We start from the raw sequence: 14,202 nt of genomic DNA, 5'->3' as shown, positions 1-14,202 counted from the left end.
GCAGCTGTCGAAGTATACAAATGACATCTGGATCTATGCCATCCCTCTAAAACTGCTGTATAAGTCAACTTTAAGGTAGAACATGTGCAGAAATAGACTTCCCCTTCCATTAAGTATTCCTAAGCTCTTTCCCACATTGTAGTACATCTTGAAATTTTAAGCTTGCTAGTTTTGCATTCATTTTTATAGTCTGGTTCCCTGATATCCATTTTTACAGCTTGGGTGTTATGTTGGTCACAGTGAGTTAAACCATTCTGAATTAGTGCATTCAGAGCATTACTGGAATCAATGAAATAGTCCCCAAGGGTAGAGTCCATTAGATTATTTTGGTCATCCTTGTAGAAATGCAGTTCTTCTTTACTTCTCAAGACTAACCTTTGACCCTGACAGATCACTGTGATCCCATGGTTATGCCTAGTGCTGTAGTTTCCTAATTCATTTAATATCAGTACTGTAAATGTGTGTGTTTGTGATGTCATGATAGTCCACTCACCTAGTAGGCAGGTGCACCCAAGGTCTTTGGGATGCCCAGCACCTTCCCTTACTCATCAACCAGAAGGAAATGATGGCAGTACAAAAGGCTGTCACATCCTTCAAACCCCATCTCAGGCCAGGAGTTCTCCTTATCAAAACAGACACACCACAGTAATGTGGTACATCAACAAACAGGGAGGGACCCAATCTTAGCTTCTGTGCAGGCTAGCCATGAACCTCTGTCTGACAGCCTCCTCCAAGGGATTATACCTAATAGCCCAGTACCTACCAGGGATTGACAACACCCTGGCAGACCACATAAGCAGAAACTTACTGGACCCCCACGAATGGCAGCTCCACAGAAAAATCTTTTTGCAAGTCACTCTGGAGTGGGGAACTCCAGAGGTGGATATCTTTGCTTCATACCTCAACCACCAGCAGAAAAAAATCTGTACCAGGCAGTATCACCACCAAGTGTGGAAGGTGGGTGCCTTGACCTTCCCCTTGAACTCCCTCTCTGTGTACACTTTCCCTCCTCTGCCTCTTATTCCCAAGGTACTGATCAAGATAAGGGAGGAGAGACCAAAGGCCATCCTCATTGCTCCAGATTGGCCCAGACAGCATTGGTACCCCTTACTGCGCAGCCTGACATTACAGCCTCCCAGGCAACTTCCCCTGATCTCAGACCTCTTGACTCAAGTGTCGGGGGGGGGGGGGCACCCAGACTTGCAGAGTCTCAAACTGTCAGCATGGCTAATACTCTAAAGGCAAACAGGTCCTAGACATTATCACAGGGGCCAGAAGGCCCAGTACCAGAAAATCTTATGCAGGGAAATGGAAAATATTCTGTGCCCGGTGCCACTCCAGGGGGGGCATTACCTCACATCCTTCCATCCCTCTCAGTAGCACCCTCTCCTTCTCTTCTATTAAAATCCATGGCTCAGCCAGTTCATTTCATTTCAATACAGATCAGCCCCTGTTCTCACATCTTTTGATTAAACAATTCCTCAAAGGGGCTTCTAATATCAGACCTCCCAGAAAAAACACCCACACCAGCCTGGGACCTGAATTATGTTTTGGTAAAACTGCCCTTACCACCCTTTGAGCAGCAGAACTGAGATACCTCTCCTGGAAGACTGCTTTCCTACTAGCTATCGCCTGAGCCAGAAGGGTTTCAGAACTTCAGGTACGGATGGCCATTGAGCCCTTCATCATTTTCCATGTACACAGGGTCTCCCTGAGGACTAACCGCCTCCTTTATGCCCAAGGTGGTGTCTAATGTGACTCTCAAGCTGGCCAAACATCTACCCACCTTCTTTCCTGACCATCAAAACATGGGGGGAAGAATTCTGCACACACTAGACATTCACAGACAGCTGAGATACTACCTGGCCTATACTAAACCCTTTAGGAAAACAGACCAACTTCTTGTCAGCTTTGCCCCAGGGGCAGGGGGGAAGCTCATTTCCAAGCAAATAATTTCCAAATGGATATCACACTGTATCCATTTCTGCTACAGATTGCATGGGAAACCACCCCATAAGTCTATGCTTACCCATTCCACTAGGGCAGCCTCCACTTCCACAGCATTCCTCAGAGGTGTTCCCACCAGGGACATCTTGGAAGCTGCCACCTGGACTTCTGTCCATACCTTTACAAAGCATTACCACCTACCTCTTTTCTCTAAGGCTAGGGCAAAGTTTGCCTCTGCAGTTCTGCAGGGCATGCTGACCCATGCCTAGGTCTCTTACTAATCCTACCACCCCTCTCCTCAGCTTTGGGAATCCTCCCACAGGTGATAACTGCAACTGTGAAACACGAAGAACATAGTAAAGTTGTGTACACTTAACATAAATGTAGATGTTTGAGTTTATTCACTGTTGCAGTCCTGGTTTCCCTCCCTCCTTCCCCCTTATATCCTCTTTCCTTAGGGAGACATAAGCTTCTTACTTTTAGCTTTTAGCCACCAGGACCACTTTACCATATCTCCTTAGGCTTCTGACTGGTTAGGGCAAGAAAAACTGATGTAATGTTGTTGGCTGCCTTACTTTATACCACTGACAACATGATGTCATTCAACAAGTGACAGCAGCCGTTGCAGAAAAACATTGACTCTGGTACTCGGGCTGTTTATGGGCTACCACAGCAAGGATAACCACCCACAGGTGATGACTGCAACAACGAGTAAACTCGAACGTAGGTTCATAGGTTGGTACTAGGCTATTGGCCCTAGGGCCTATACAAGCCTAGCCATAACAATTCCCTGGCTATTTCTTCTCACAGTATTTGCTTCCCTAGACAACTGTATAGCAGGGCAACTGACGTGATTCCTGGAGTGAATTTCCTATCTCCCATCCAATCATCAAGGGGTTCTTTTTGAAGAGGGCCAAAGAGGCGCTCTGCTTGACATGTATGAGCAGTCTATTCTAGAGTCTGGGGAGTCTCTGGGTCAAGAACCTATCCCTCCAGCATGTTTTGTTCATTGTGATGACAAGGTTTAGATCCCTGGAATGTGTCTCTCTGAGGGATTGGGATTTCTTTAAGTGTAGCATGTCCAACAGCTCTGGGTTTGACATGGCCTTGTATGTTAAGCAGAGATCGCCTCTGAATAGAAGATATGCGACAGAGTATAGGTGGAGTTTTTTTAGTCAGTCAGCATAGGGCATCTGCTTAGTGAGATATTTCTGCGGCCTTTCCAGCTGTTGGAAATGTCTTGTGAGATACATACCAAACGGGGCGTTGTACACTATGATGGGTCTAATGAGGGATTAGACAGTGGGACAATGACCTCCTTTTTTCTGGATAAAAAGCCCTTAGAGATGAGGTTTGCCACACAGAAGGATTTTCTGACTGATGTGGCGATGTGGTTATCGAAGGTGACACCACTATCCACCTGTGCCCTAAGGCAAGAAAAACTCATGTAACATCTACATTTATGGTAAGTGTACACAACTGTACTTTCCACAATGTTCTGGCTACATTTCCCCTAGTATTATTTATTTATTTTACATTTGTTTACCGGGAAAGTCCAACTGGACACACCTCCTTTTTCAGCTGTGGCCTGGGGAGCAAAACTCTGGTTAGAACAAAGACATAAAAAAAAAAAAACATAAATGTAACGAATACATGTCAACAAAGGCAAAGTAGAATAGCATACAATGTGATATCCAATCTCATGTTATACAAACGTTAGGATATTAGAAAAATTTTACCCATGCATAAGGAAATTAGTTACTCAGAGAGAGGTTTAATATTATAGTATAAGCAAAAATCACATAATATATACAGTTTTCATTCAGGATTCAGTGAGCAATCCATATTTACAAGGTAAGTAACATTATGATGTTATAAAATAATACGCAAGCCAGAGTTAGAGAAGTACATTCATGATTTATAAGTATATGATTGGGTACACTGAATAAACAGAGGTTGTATATTGGATGGTGTGAGGCAGTAAAGGACTGTAGGTGAGACTGTGAAAAAGTCTGGAGAAGAGTTGGAGAGGTGGCTGTGGAGAGTGAATAGGTAGCTAGTAGTATAAATACCATCTCGGGTCTCCTTTGAAAAGAGGCTACTATCCTAGTTGGACTAATCTGATCACCAAAGGATGTGTGTATGTACACACACACACACACACACACACACACACACACACACACACACACACACACACACACACACACACACACACAATCAGACACACACACAGACACACACACACTTCATTGTGTATTACCTTAAACTTTCTGTAATGGCAGCCCATGGGATAAATGCCATACTAGTGTTTCAACTACATGGTTTCTGAATGGCCATGACTCTAATTTTTAAGTCTTTGTGGATACTTTCAAGCCAATAAAGCTAAACTTCACTAGTTGCAGACATGCCATTTTTTGGACTTTTTGTAACGTTATCAGTGCAGCATAAGTGAATTAGTTTGCTGTACATTAGAAATGCAGGACTTGGTGCCCATAAATGTTAAGGTGCAAGCAAAATATCCCAAACATCCAATCAAAAGTCAAAAGGCTACACAGACAAAGAATTCTGTAAAAACTGTAAGAAAAACCCAGTCTTCTTTAAGTCCTTAAACCTACTGTACTAGAGGCCCATGGGATAAATGCCAGTGACTTCTTATAGACATAACCAGTGTTTCAGTTACATTGTTTAAATATAGATATATATATATATATATATATATATATATAGAGAGAGAGAGAGAGAGCTATACACATATATAGATCTAGATAAGATATGTATGAATTTGTAGAGGTTCATATTAGAGTTTGGTATTTCTTACATGACTTATGGAAATGTGGGGGCATAGGCCACCTGCAAGACCAAAATTAATTCAGTTCATTTAAATATACTGCTTTGATGTAACAGTTTTCTGAGGGAAAATATTACAACCATAGGTCACTTTAGCAAATCATAATGGAATGTGACATTAGCTTTAATGACCACCTGATTTAGAGAAAGGCTGATTAAGATAAGGGCACAAACTTAAAATAGGTTGGGGCAACAAATCCAAATCAGAAGAAAAGTACACTGTCTCTGTTTATTCTTTTAGATGCATTTTGGGCAAAGTAGTTTTTTTAGATGTATGTATTTTTAAATGCATATTAAAAAGGGAACTGATCTTGACCCCCTCCCCCCGCCATGTTTGAGCTTATAGTATATTGTTAAGGCAGTTCCTGAGGACCAAAGTCCCCTATTTCACCTAAACAAATCCCATTCTTCAAATAAATATGATAGTTTCTACGTCATAATTACTTTATCGTAAAACATAACTCACCAGTTCTTTTGTGTTTATTTGTTCCAAGGCATAAAATGTACCAGGTAGTCATTAGTATACAATTAATTTATGATCTTTTTATTAATGAAAAGTTTTCTTCTTGAAATTCTTTGCACGAAGCAGAATCAAACTTCCACCTTTAATTTCAGTTGTGCCATTCTGTGCAACATGGAAAATGAGGTAATGTTGGGGAGCACTTTTTATACGTTAGGAGACAGATGAGTGCTTGCAGATCAAAACAGTGTCAGAATCAAGTCCACCCACTGATGTTCTTCATGTTTCACTGTTGCAGTCATCACATTTGGGTTATCTGCCTGCAGGTAGCCCTCAGCCGGCCTGAATACCAGAGTATTGGGATTTCTGCGTCTGATGCTGTCACTTCTTCCATGACGTCAGGTTGTCAGGGGTATAAAACATGCAGCCGATGCCATTACTTCAGTCTTTCTTGCTGTGCGGTGCCCGAAGCAGAAGCAGTTCGCAAGTGCCAATCGGCCGACTCCTGAAATTTTCGTTTTCAAGTTTCAGACCTGAAGTCTTCAAAAAGATAAGTACCCCGTTGGGGATCCTTTTTTCTTGCTCTAACTGATGTCAGAAAAAATTAACAATTGTCTTGCCTTTGGAAAGGAAATACCTCATAGAGATTTTCATTCTTACTGCATCACCTGTTTAGGCCCAGACCACGACATCCCTCGCTGTTGGTTTTGTGCCTTGTTCAATGCCTGAACTATTCGTCGTCGGGCTTTGTAGCTAAATACTTTAAATCTCGATCTCCATACTCCGAAATGGCTTTGTTAAGCCATCCAACTACTGATGATCTGAAAAAACGCAAGGATAAAGACAGAGGCAGACCGCTTAGGTCCAAAACTGCCGACGATGTTTCCATTAAGCTAGTCACCAGTCCGCCGGTACTCAGTGAGGCGCTTTCGCAGCCCCTGATACCCGCTACTACAGATTTGCAGGCCTCTACTGAGACCCATTCAGAGTCTGGTATGCTGTGAGATGCTTCTTCAACTATGGAACCTATGGATGTCTCTACCTTGGATGGGTCCAGAGCCGCTGTGCAGGCACCGGCTTCTGAGGGTGTATTCAGGTCTACTGATTTTCATATTAAACCGACAACTTCATTTCAAGCTAAGAATACCGAATTCTTCAGGCCTAAAGCTCGCACTAAGCCTAGAAAACCAATGACCAAAGTGCATTCCCAGGCCCATATGCCTCAAAAACAAATGATTAGAATGACTGAAAACCTTATTACCTTAATTAGGGGAAGCCAGACTTCCCCCTCTAAGAGACCTAGAACTGATTTTCTTTCTGATTCTTCTGATGAGGAATCTGATATCTCTATTACTTCTACCAGGAATTACCCTTATCTACTTATGAGGATTCTGATGCAGAGGATTCCATTCCCTCTGCTTCCCCTCCAGAAGATTTTTCTTTTGGTGAAACCTTGCATACCCTTAGGGAGCATTTCCGCTGGGAAAGTCAGGACTTTTTACAGTCCAAAAAGAGACTTAGGGAATTTTTAAACCTGCCTCAACACAGGCCTCTAGCTATCCCTCCTGTTATGGAGATTGTAGATGATGTTTTGTTGGAATCCAGCCTTACCCCATACACTTTGCTCCCAGGAAACCTGACAGGTACTACAGAGTACCTGACTCTTTCAAATTCCTGTTCAAGAATCCTCCTGCGGATCCAGAGACCATTTCCCAAGGACCAAAAGGCATTAAGGCTACAACTGCCAAAAATCCTACCCCTTCTGATAGGGATTCTAGAGCTTTACACAGATGGGGTAAGAAGGTATATACTTCTGCTACTTTGCCCATTTGAGCTTTAAATTGCCAGTTTCATATGTTAAAGTTTCAGCAGCATATTATGGGATTAATTAAACAGAAAATGTTGTTGATTCCTGACTGCTGAACACAAATATTTACAAGAATTAATGCATTCTGCTGACCAAGTAGGTAAACATACTTTGCAGTGTGGTTTTGATGCTTTAGAAGCATCTTGCAGGGCTGCTGTTACTGGGAACATACTTAGAAGGCATGCATGGCTTAAGGAACAAAACTTGCCAGATCATGTTAAAGCTAAATTACTGGATGCACCCTTAAACGAAGAGCATCTTTTTGGCAACAGAGCAGAAGAAGTCCTCAAAAGGATGGAGGAAAAAGCTAAGTCTATGCAAACTGTTAAAGATTTCTTACAAGTACAGCCACCTATATTCAGTAGGCATTGGCCTTCAAAGAACTGGTCCTTTCCAGTCCCTTCCAGGCCTTCTCAGTCCAAACCCAGGAGCAGCAGAACACCAAGACTTCAGTCTCAGGCTATGCACAGATCTAAGCAGGGAGTAGTAAGCCCCCCCATGGAAAAATGGCACAATGACTTATCCTAAACTCTTCCAAGCCTTGCTCAACTACTTGCTCCCTTAGGAGGAAAGCTCAGCCTGCATGCAAAAAACTGGGAACTCATTACCCAGGACAAATGGGTTTTAAACATAGTTTCCCTAGGATACAGTTTCCACTTTCACTCACTCTCAACCCCAAGTGGATGGCCGGACCTCCCCCCAAACCAGTGGGCAGAGGCCGAAAAACAAATACTCCCTCTCCTCAGTATCAGGGCTATTCAACCTGTCCCAGCAGAACAAAGGGGACAAGGTTTTTATTCAAGACTGTTCATGGTTCCCAGACAAGAGAACTCTTTGCGTCCTGTCCTGGACCTTTCTATTCTCAACACCTTTCTGATGGTTCCAAAATTCAAAATGCTAACTCTTCAACAGCTTCTTTCTATGCTAGCCAAGGATACCTGGCTGGCAACTCTAGACTTAAAAGAAGCTTACCTGCACATCACAATAAGGGAATCCTGCAGAAAATACCTACGCTTCAGGGCAGGCTCCATGCAGTTCTCTGCACTTCCCTTTGGCTTATCTACTGTGCCCAGGGTATTCACAAAGTGCCTAGCTCCAGCCATTGCATTTGCAGGCAGAGAAATATTCAGATTTATCCATACTTGGATGATTGCCTGATTCAGGCAGAGAGTCAAGACTTGCTATTACAACACCTGGCATTTGTAAAGAGACTTCTAACTTCACTGGGGTACACCATCAGTGAGAAGATATCACACCTACAACTCTTACCACACTTTTCGGCCACCAAGCCAGGACTGAAACACTAAAGGTGGAGGAGTGTCAATATTCACCAAGGATATTCACACCACCAGGCTAGTTGCCCAACACAATGCATCTGAAATTCTCCAGATGCAACTAACACTAGGTAAGACTGCAATCCAAATTGTAGTTTGCTACAGATCCCCCACCATACCTCAAGATTCTCACTACACCTTTCTAAACATACTGGAAAATATTAAGATAGAACCAAACACCCTAATACTAGGTGATTTTAACTACCCTGCCATTAACTGGGAAAACTACTCATGTACCAACACCTTTGCCCAACCGTTCTTGGAATTCATAAATTCCAACGCCCTGGATTAACTAATCCATAGTCCCACCAGGGGCTCCAATATCCTAGACCTGGTCATTACCAACATGGGAAATCGATGATCCACACCTATGGTCACTCCCTTGTTAGTCATGTCTGACCATAAGCTAATCACCCTTAACATCCACATCCCACCCCCACCCCCCAGTAAGGAAACCTCCATAAAAAACTTCTCCAAAGCCAACTTCATGCTACTCAAGTCAGAAGTGACAAACTTCATAACACCCATGCAGAATCCTGCACTAAGGTACTGTACGAGCACATCCACTTATACATGAATCGTGCCATCCCAAATAGAACCAAGATGCTCTCATCCAAAAAAAGGAAGCCAATCTGGTGGTCCCCTGCCGTAAACAAACTTTACAACAAAAGGAAGAAACTGTTGCAGAAAAGAGGAAAATCCCAGGATGCAAAAAACTCCCTTACCAGCCTCAGTAAGAAACTGAGATCCCTCATAAAATCATCCAAAACTAGTTATGAAAATAAAATTGCCAAAGATTCCAAAGACAATCACAAGGCATTCTATAACTATGTCAAGAATCTAAATGGCAATGCTCAGATCTGCACTGAGCTAAAACAGGATGGCATTAAATATACTGATCCCAAGGATATTGCTATATCCTGGCAGATCGATTCAGTGCCCCAGCTTCACTCCCCTCTCACCCCCTAAATGGCCCATCTCAATACCGGAAGCTTGCCAAATTCCGGTAATAACGGCCACACAGGTAAAAAACGCACTCTCCAAAGCTAAGAATGCAGCATCCATGGGACCAGATAACATCCTGGGCTATTTACTACATGAAGTACAATATGAACTGGCACCTCACCTAAGTGTCATGTTTAATCATAGCCTCACCTCAGGTTTCATGCCCACTGAGTGGTGCAGAGCTACAGTTATCCCACTCCACAAGGGGGGATCCACCTTGGATCCCGGAAACTACCATCCCATCAGTCTGACAAGATTTATCTGCAAGGCCATGGAGCGTATTATCATGGAACTTATAAACAAAGACATTGGCAACCTTCAAACACTGGACCCCACCCATTTTGGGTTTGTGAAGGGCCGGTCTTGTCTCCTGAACCTGATTGACTTCTTCATATCAGTCTTCAGAGCCATGGACAAGGGTAAGGTGATCCACACAGCCTATCTAGACCTTGCCAAGGCCTTTGACACCATCCCGCACTCTGGAATCATAGATAAACTTACTAAGCTGGGCATTAATCCCTACGTCACCCAATGGGTTGCCAACTGGCTTAGTGATAGAACCCACACTGTAAAAGTAGCCGACTCCAAATCCAGCTCCAGACAAGTGACAAGTGGAGTACCTCAGGGTTCAGTCCTGGGACCGCTCTTGTTTGGCATCTACGTCTCTGAAGTACAGGCCAACACTAAGGGACTCTGGCTAACAAAGTTCACAGATGACTGCAAACTGGGAGCCATTATTGAATCCCCAATTGATGTGGATACTCTACAAAAGGGCCTTACAGAAACAGATGTTTGGTGCCAGAGCCATGGGCTCAAGCTCAATGCCAAGAAATGTATAGTTATCCCCTTTGGGAAAAAACATGTATCCATGAATTACCATATAGGTGGCAGTACACTAAACACCGAAAGTGTGATAAGAAACTTAGGGACACAGGTGGTCAGTGGTCACCTTCGATAACCACATCGCCACAACAGTCAGGAAATCCTTCTATGTGGCACACCTCATCACTAAGGGCTTTTCATTCAGAAAAAAGGAGGTCATTGTCCAACTGTACTCCTTCCTCATTAGACCCATTATAGAATACAATGCCCCGTTTGGTGTGTACCTCTCAAGACATCTGCAACAACTGGAAAGGCCGCAGAAATACCTCACTAAAAGAATCACAGGCCTAAAGCAGATGCCCTACGCTGACCACCTTAAAAAACTCCAGCTATATTCTGTCGCATATCGTGTACTCAGAGGTGATCTCTGCTTAACATATAAGGCCATGTCAAACCCAGAGCTGTTGGACATGCTACACTTAAAGAAATCCCAATCCCTCAGAGCCACACACTCCAGGGATCTAAACCTTGTCATCACAATAAACAAAACATGCTGGAGAGATAGGTTTCTGACCCAGAGACTCCCCAGACTCTGGAATAGATTGCCCATACATGTCAAGCAGAGTGCCTCTTTGGCCCTCTTCAAAAGGAACCTTGACGATTGGATGGGAGAAAGGAAATTCACCCTGGGGATCACGTCAGTCGCCCTGCTAGACAGGGGTCCAGGGAAGTAAATGATGTGGGAAGAAATAGCCAGGGGAATTGTTTGCTAGGCTTGTATAGGCCCCCTGGCTTGATTGCCTAGTACCAACCCTAATGAACTACCCTGCCAACAGATTGTTTGTTGGGAGAGCAAGCTTGAACACAACTTCCCAGATGGCATTATTAATCACTCCAGACAGACAAGCACTTGACAACCAACCTACTCTAAACAACTGGCAACAAAACTATCTGCAAGGAAAATCCTGCAAGCCCTGGGATTCATGGCCTCTTGCATTCTGTTAATTCCATACGCAAGACTGCATATGAGGAAACCTCAGTGGTATCTACAAAGTCTATGGTGTCAACATTCTCAGGACCTGGAAACAATGATTCCTATCATTCCTTGTCTAAGGGCAGATTTCCTTTGGTGGGCAGAGGCCTGCTACCACAACAAGTGACTCCCTTTCACTCTACCCCTTGCAGTGCATTCAGGGCAAATGGAACCCAAAACAGATGCACCTGCATGTCAGTCAAAAAGAAATGTTAGCTGTACAGAATGCTCTGACAGCCTTCAAAGACCTTATTCTTCAAGGGCAACTATTGTTAAAGACAGACACCACCACAGTAATGCGGTACATAAACAAGCAGGGGGGAACCCATTCCTACCCACTCTGCAGACTAGCCATGGATCTGTGGAACACAGCCTTGAGCTACCAAGTGAACCTTCAAGCTCAATTCCTGCCAGGCAAACTAAATTCACTGGCAGACAACTTAAGCAGAAATCTCATGGACCCACATGAATGGAAACTGGAACCCAAAATATTTAAGCTCTTGAGGAGCAAATGGGGGACACCAGAGGTAGACCTGTTTGCCTCTCTTCAGAACTTACAATTGAACAAATTCTGTACCTCCTTTTCTTTGGAAAGCCTCTCAATTTATGCATTTCCTCCTCTGCCTCTCCTCTCGAAGGTTCTACTAAAGATCAAACAGGACAAGCCAAGGACAATACTGATTGCACCAGACTGACCACGCCAGCACTGGTATCCCCTTTTGCGCAGTTTGACAGTGCTACAACCTTAGGACCTGCCTCAGACCCCTTCCCTGCTGTCCCAGCAGGCAGGCCAGATTCTGCACCCTCAGCTTCAAACCCTCAACCTTGCAGCCTGGCTAATTCCCTGAGCTCACCTCCAGCAACCCTCAGTAAGCAGGTGCTAGATGTCACTCTTGAGGCAAGGAGGCCTAGTACTAGAAAATCCTATTCAGAAAAGTGGAAAAGATACTGTTCCTGGAGCCAGGCTCAGGGGATGGGCACAACGGTGCCCATCTTACCTCATATTCTAGATTATTTAACAGAAATGCTCCACAAGGGCCTATCTTTCTCTTCAATTAAGAGTCATGCCTCTGCCATATCAGCACATTATAATACTGAGCCACCCCTCTTCTCTCATCCCCTGCTAAAACAATTCCTTAGAGGGACCAAAAATTTAAGACCCAGGAGAGCTCCCACTCCAGTCTGGGACCTTAACTTTGTATTGGAAAAAACAACCCCCCCCCCCCTCTTTGATCCAGCTGCTACAGCAGAGTTGAAATTCTTTTCTTGGAAAACAGCTTTACGTCTAGTCATCACTTCAGCAAGAAGAGTGTCTGAACTGCAGGCCCTCATGGCAGTAGGACCCTTCATTATCTTCCATGCGGACAGGGTATCCCTCAGGACTAATCCATCCTTTATGCCCAAGGTGGTGTCTAGTGTGGCTCTAAACCAGTCCATTCATTTGCCTACTTTTTTCCCTAATCCTCAGAATAAAGGGGAAAGGATACTGCATTCTCTGGATGTACACAGACAGCTTAAATCCTATTTGAACAGGACTAAGCCTTTCAGAAAATCTGACCAGCTGCTAGTTAACTTTGCTGCAGGGGCAGAGGGGAAGGCCATTTCAAAGCAAGCCATTTCCAAATGGATAGCACATTGCATCCATTTCTGCTACAAACACCATGGAAAACCTACCCCACAGGGGATAAGAACACATTCCACCAGGGCTGCATCTACCTCTACTGCATTTCTCAGAGGAGTCCCTACCAGGGACATCCTGGAAGCTGCAACCTGGAGCTTTGTGCATACTTTCACCAAGCATTACCACCTGCCTATCTTTTCTAAATCCATAGCTGGATTTGCCACAGCAGTCTTACAGGGCCTTATTGCTAGCCCTAATGCTCTTTAACTACCTCCACCCTTCCTTAGCTTTGGGAATCAATCCAAATGTGATGACTGCAACAGTGAAACATGAAGAACAGTACAGTTGTGTACACTTGCCATAAATGTAGATGCTCGAGTGTATTCACTGTTGCAGTCCTGGTTACCCTCCCTATAGTCCCCTGACTTCTCTTGACTTTTACCTTTCCTCCTTGTTTGGCATATACTATATCATGCGTATTTGCTTTTTGCTGGGGGTGTTCCATACCATATAATTGCTTCCTATTGTGGGGGCACCTGACATCTGGGGCAAGAAAAACTGATATGACGTCGGCTGCATGTTTTATACCCCTGACGACCTGACGTCATGGAAGAAGTGACAGCATCTGACGCAGAAATCTGAAGACTCTGGTATTCAGGCCGGCTGAGGGCTACCTTCAGGCAGATAACCCAAATGTGATGACTGCAACAGTGAACAAACTCGAACATCTACATTTATGGTAAGTGCACACAACTGTAATTTCTGAAGACCCATTCTGCTTTTCCGTGTGTTGCTTACTTGCTGGGTCCATTTTACTGTAAGCAGAAGCATCACATGAAAAGGAGATGAAAAGACCACTTAGGGAGGATAATTAGCTAAACTGTACATATGAAAAGCAAGATGGCGACGGATGATCGGTCACAGTATAGTAGTAAATTTATGGGGAATGCACGAATTAAGGGGTGTTTGTAGCATTAAAGTGGAACATTGTTTCAACATTCATTAAAACAAAAATAAAGAATACAAATTTCTCTCTTTTTGGTGAAAAAGTTTAATGAAGCTCCACTATGAAGATGAGGGGATACAGTAGGCATGTGGCTATAATGTTTCATTTTGTGGAAACTGTGTGTTAGTTATGAAGAAAACATGGTCTTAACACAGTAGGAGTGAAGACTACTGTTGATGACCGCAGACTAGCAACTGAAAGTGCAACCAGTTTTATGTCCACTAATTATCTGTACTTTTTCCATCTGCTGCAGTATT

At 43.7% G+C, this 14,202-nt stretch overlaps 1 protein-coding gene across 1 annotated transcript in view; it reads left to right on the top strand.

Moving 5' to 3' along the window:
• The window catches only part of SBF2 (SET binding factor 2), a 3,151,758-nt gene that overhangs the window by 1,369,887 nt on the left and 1,767,669 nt on the right, over window positions 1-14,202 (top strand). The gene's annotated exons all lie outside the window — the stretch shown is intronic.

This window comes from Protopterus annectens, chromosome 17.part0 (genome assembly GCF_019279795.1).
Source record: "Protopterus annectens isolate FY-2018-M chromosome 17.part0, PAN1.0, whole genome shotgun sequence".
NCBI lineage: Eukaryota > Metazoa > Chordata > Ceratodontiformes > Protopteridae > Protopterus > Protopterus annectens.
Note: the sequence above shows the minus strand (reverse complement) of the source record. Positions and strands in the feature narration are given on the sequence as shown.